This window comes from Xiphophorus hellerii, chromosome 12, assembly GCF_003331165.1.
Source record: "Xiphophorus hellerii strain 12219 chromosome 12, Xiphophorus_hellerii-4.1, whole genome shotgun sequence".
In the NCBI taxonomy this organism is placed as follows: Eukaryota; Metazoa; Chordata; class Actinopteri; order Cyprinodontiformes; family Poeciliidae; genus Xiphophorus; species Xiphophorus hellerii.
In genome coordinates, this window is record NC_045683.1 from 4,647,203 (window position 1) to 4,653,314 (window position 6,112).

Sequence of the window (6,112 nt, forward strand, 5' to 3'; positions counted from 1 at the left end):
ATTAAAGATCAGACATTTTAAAACCGTTTTCAGTGGTGCAATCCTTCCTACTTTGCCCAGAATGGAAACCGAACCAACCTAAGCAGGCCTGTCTGAAAAAATCTCTGCGGTTTAATGTCAAATACAAAGAATCTGCTTTGTTTCGTTTCTCTTGCACTTCAGCATAAGAAGAAACTTTTAACTTTCTTCTGTTTCCTGTGGAGTGACTCCAAACACTTCCTCACATGCAGGGCAGCTTCTGCCAAACGAGCCACTTTTAGCGAGTGAAAGCCGTCTGCTTGCCAACTTCTGAATTTCAGTTTCCCGACTTTCAGCGTCAGATAAAGTTTGTGAGCTAAGTTTACACTGAGCAGGTCTGCTTATCTCAGCGAATCTGAGACCCGCTGAGCGCCACAGATCCATCGTTTATAGACTCAGATTAAGCGTTTTTATGGGTTTCAGTTGCAGCAAGTGGAGTTTTTTTGATTTAGGCGTTAGGTTCACTTTCACTGAGTGTTTTACTGTGTCTGCGTTACACAGAGTTTTAAAATAAGGATCCTTCATGTGAACTAAAAGCCATTACGTATCTTTAATTTATTGCAGATTTTTCTCATTTTTAGCTATTTTCAAATTCAATTTATTCTATATTTGAAATCAAAAACACAGGCAAAGATAAAATACACAGAGAAACTCCAGTTTTAAGTGGGAAAATTCTTATTCTGTCATGGGTTTTCCCTTCTTGCTCTATGGATTTAATTTAGTTTCTGAACTTTTACAGTTACTGCCGCTTTTCAGCTTCCACCTGGAAACAAATCCTCCGTTCATTTGTCATTTATTCTGGAGGAAAGTCTGCACTGCAGAGTTTTTGACTGGTTCCCCGAAGCGTCACACGTCTGTCAAAGCTCAGCCGAACTGTAATAAGTTACAGAAACTTTCTGAACATTAAGATCAAAATGTCTGAAGCTGTCATCATTTTAAGGTGTTAGCCACAAGCTCTGCTCTGATCAGCAGATGAAACGCAGAGACAGACAGAAATCGCTGACAGTGCCTTGCAGAAATACTTCATACCCCGTGATTTTGTCACAACCACAGACAGAGGTATTAAATTTGGATTTCATGTTATAAAACTAAACGTGAAGAAGAAATTACACATTCTTTTTGCTTTTTCACTAATAAAAATGTCTTTATCACAGCAAGAATTAAGATTATCTATGATATCTATGCAGATGATACACAGCTCTACCTGACGATGTCACCAAGTGGCTCTGAACCCGTCCAATCACTGAACAGATGATTAGAACAGATAAAGTGTGGATGTGCTGCAACGTTCTCCAGCTGAACAGAAACAAAACTGAAGTTATTATATTTGGACCTAAAGAGAAATGCGGCGTCAGCGCCCAGACTCAGTTATTACAGTTAGAAACTAGAAATCAGGCCCAAAATCTGGGTGTGAACCTTCAGAGCCACATACAGACAGTTACAAAGTCAGCCTTCTCTCCAGGATTAAAGGACGAACGTCCCGTCTAGATGTAGAGAAACTCGTGCACGCGTTTATCTTTAGCTGCGTTTTTAAGTGCCACCACCATACATTAAAGATCTGCAGTTGTCATAGCAACTGCAGTTCTGGTTCTGGGGTCTCCGTCCCCAGAACCAGAACCAAATATGGAGAAGCAGCATTCAGCTTCTATGCACCACAAATCTGGAACAAACTTCCATAAAACTCCAAAGCAGCCGAAACATTGAGTTCCTTAAACTCTAGACTTCTGATTCGTTATAAGTGGAACATTGATCAACATATTTGATACGTATTGATGATTCTGATGATGGGATTTGACTAAATATTACTTCACTGGTTTTACTGTCTGATGTAAAACACTTTGAACTGCCGTGTTGCTGAAACACAAATAAACTTCTGATTCGATGATTCTGTGTTGGTCTGTCAAAAGTTAAAACCTTCAGTTATTTGAAACCTGACTCTTCCTGTGGGACCAGTCGCATTAAATCAGATACATCTGCAACCTGCTGAGTTTGTCTGCCTGAAAAACCAAAGATTTGTCTCAGAACAATGAGACTGACTCTGCAAATTTTAAACAGAAGTGGAGTAAAAATGGTATTTTTCATGCATAAGCAAATGAAACTGGAACCAGATTGATGCAATTGTTGCTGAACTCTTGTGTAAGTACACGTTCAGGTGTGTTTGCTCCATTAAATATTTGTCCGGTGATTATTGGAGAAAATAAGACACTTAGTGAGTCTGCAGCAATAAAAGCAGCATTTAGGTCACGGTGTTTGGAACCGAAAAATAATGAAAAAGGTGTGGTTATTTAAAGATGAACAGTTTGTATTTTAAGATAAGAATTTGTTTTTAGGATTTTTTTTTTGTTCGTTTTTAATTTCTGCAATAAAAAAAAAAGACTAGCACATTTTTATGGCTGCTTTTAATCTCGCTTCAAATACCAAACTGCACACTGGACTGAGATTGTTACTATTTTATCATCTTATTTAGCTCCATTACTATAATATATGCTACTTGGTTTTAATGCTTTTGATCATTATCACAAATTTTGTGCCAATTTCCCCAGAGGATGTAATGCGTTAAAAAATCCCCAATGAAACAGCAACAGGCCGGGCTTTTACCCATGGAGCCCGGCCGGGCTCAGCCCGAAGAGGAAACATGGGCCCCCCCTCCCATGGGCCCACCACCCGTGGGAGGGGCCAAAGGGGTCGGGTGCAGTGTGGGATGGGTGGCAGCAGAGGGAGGGGACCCTGGCGGTCCGATCCTCGGTTGCAGAAACTGGCTCTAGGGACGTGGAATGTCACCTCTCTGGTGGGGAAGGAGCCGGAGCTAGTGCGTGAGGTCGAGAGGTTCCGGCTAGAAATAGTCGGTCTCACCTCGACGCACGGCTCTGGTTCTGGAACCAGTCTCCTTGAGAGGGGCTGGACATACTTCCACTCTGGAGTTGCCCAAGGTGAGAGGCGTCGGGCAGGAGTGGGCATACTTGTTGCTCCCCATCTCGGCGCCTGTACGTTGGGGTTTACCCCGGTGAACGAGAGGGTAGCATCCCTCCGCCTACGGGTGGGGGGACGGGTTCTGACTGTCGTTTGTGCTTACGGGCCGAACGACAGTTCAGATTACCCACCCTTTTTGGAGTCCTTAGAGGGGGTACTGGAGAGTGCTCCTCCTGGGGACTCCCTTGTTCTGCTGGGGGACTTCAACGCTCACGTGGGCAATGACAGTGAGACCTGGAGGGGCGTGGTTGGGAGGAACGGCCCGCCCGACCTGAACTCGAGCGGTGTTCTGTTGCTGGACTTCTGTGCTCGCCATGGATTGTCCATAACGAACACCATGTTCAAGCATAAGGGTGTCCATATGTGCACTTGGCACCAGGACACCCTAGGCCGCAGCTCGATGATCGACTTTGTCATCGTTTCATCGGATCTGCGGCCGTATGTCTTGGACACTCGGGTGAAGAGAGGTGCGGAGCTGTCCACTGACCACTACCTGGTGGTGAGTTGGCTCCGGTGGTGGGGGCGAAAGCCGGTCAGACCTGGCAGGCCCAAACGTGTTGTGAGGGTCTGCTGGGAACGTCTGGCGGAATCCCCTGTGAGACGGAGCTTTAACTCCCATCTCCGGCAAAACTTCGAACACGTCCCGGGGGAGGTGGGGGACATGGAGTCTGAGTGGACCGTGTTCCGTGCCTCCATTGTCGAGGCGGCCGATCGGAGCTGTGGCCGCAAGGTTGTCGGTGCCTGTCGCGGCGGCAACCCTCGAACCCGCTGGTGGACACCTTCGGTGAGGGATGCCGTCAGGCTGAAGAAGGAGTCCTATCGGGCCTTTTTGGCCTGTGGGACTCCGGAAGCAGCTGATGGGTACCGGCGGGCGAAGCGGCATGCGGCTCGGGCGGTTGCTGAGGCAAAAACCCGGGCGTGGGAGGAGTTTGGAGAGGCCATGGAGAAAGACTTCCGTACGGCTTCGAGGCGATTCTGGTCCACCATCCGGCGTCTCAGGGGGGGGAAGCGGTGCAGCACCAACACTGTTTATAGTGGGGATGGTGTGCTGCTGACCTCTACTCGGGACGTTGTGGGCCGGTGGGCAGAGTACTTCGAAGACCTCCTCAATCCCACCAACATGCCTTCCACTGAGGAAGCGGAGCCTGGGGACTCTGGGTTGGGCTCTCCAATCTCTGGGGACGAGGTCGCCGAGGTGGTTAAAAAGCTCCTCGGTGGCAGGGCCCCGGGGGTGGATGAGATCCGCCCGGAGTTCCTTAAGGCTCTGGATGTTGTAGGGTTGTGTTGGTTGACGCGACTCTGCAATGTCGCATGGACATCGGGGGCAGTTCCCCTGGATTGGCAGACTGGGGTGGTGGTCCCCCTGTTCAAAAAGGGGGACCGGAGGGTGTGCTCCAATTATAGAGGGGTCACACTCTTAAGCCTCCCTGGCAAGGTCTATTCAGGGGTCCTGGAGAGGAGGGTCCGTCGGATAGTCGAACCTCGGATTCAGGAAGAGCAGTGTGGTTTTCGTCCTGGTCGTGGAACGCTGGACCAGCTCTACACCCTCGGCAGGGTCCTGGAGGGTGCATGGGAGTTCGCCCAACCAGTCTACATGTGTTTTGTGGACCTGGAGAAGGCGTTCGACCGTGTCCCTCGGGGAGCCCTGTGGGGGGTTCTCCGGGAGTATGGGGTACCGGGCCCTTTGATACGGGCTGTCAGGTCCCTGTATGACCGGTGTCAGAGTCTGGTCCGCATTGCCGGCAGTAAGTCGGGCTCGTTTCCGGTGAGAGTTGGACTCCGCCAGGGCTGCCCTTTGTCACCGATTCTGTTCATCACTTTCATGGACAGAATTTCTAGGCGCAGCCAAGGTGTTGAGGGGATCCGATTTGGTGGCCTTAGGATCTCATCTCTGCTTTTTGCAGACGATGTGGTCCTTTTGGCTTCATCAGATCGTGATCTGCAGCTCTCGCTGGAGCGGTTCGCAGCCGAGTGTGACGCGGCCGGGATGAGGATCAGTGCCTCCAAATCCGAGGCCATGGTCTTGAGCCGGAAAAGGGTAGAGTGCCTTCTCCGGGTCAGGGGGGGTGTCCTGCCCCAAGTGGAGGAGTTTAAGTATCTCGGGATCTTGTTCACGAATGGGGGAAGAAGGGAGCGGGAGATCGACAGGCGGATTGGCGCAGCGTCTGCTGTCAAGCGGGCGCTGTACCGGTCCGTCGTGGTGAAGAGAGAGCTGAGCCAAAAAGCGAAGCTCTCGATTTACCGGTCGATCTACGTTCCCACCCTCATCTATGGTCATGAGCTTTGGGTCATGACCGAAAGAACGAGATCGCGGATACAAGCGGCCGAAATGGGTTTTCTCCGTAGGGTGGCTGGGCTCTCCCTTAGAGATAGGGTGAGAAGCTCAGTCATCCGGGAGGGACTCAGAGTAGAGCCGCTGCTCCTTCACATCGAGAGGAGCCAGTTGAGGTGGCTCGGGCATCTGGTCAGGATGCCTCCTAGACGCCTCCCTGGTGAGGTGTTCCGGGCACGTCCCACCGGGAGGAGGCCCCGGGGAAGACCCAGGACACGCTGGAGGGACTATGTCTCTCGGCTGGCCTGGGAACGCCTCGGGATTCCCCCGGAGGAGCTAGAAGAAGTGGCTGGGGAGAGGGAAGTCTGGGCCTCCCTTCTGAAGCTGCTACCCCCGCGACCCGACCTCGGATAAGCGGAAGAAGATGGATGGATGGATGGAAACAGCAACATGATTAGTGCATTTAATAAACTTTTCTTAATAAACTAAATTTATTTTATCTTTATACAAGTTTAAGGCAACCAACCATATTCTTCTGTGTATGTTCAGCTTTTTTTCTAAAGAGAAACAAAAACATGACTACAGATCAAATGTTAAAATTTATGATGGATTTTTAGCAATTTCACAGAGAACCTAACCTTGTGTATAGCGCCCTCTGCTGGTAGCTGGTTAGAACTCAAAATATCAGGTTTTTATTTATTTTTCTAAATTATTGTTAGAAGTTTCTTAAAGAAGAGGATTAGAGCCACTAGGAAAAAATAATGAGTTTTCTTCAGAATTTTGACTTTTTCTCAAAATTAACTTTTTGCTCAAAATGTATTTTTTCACATTATTCTGATTTTATTTGGTCAG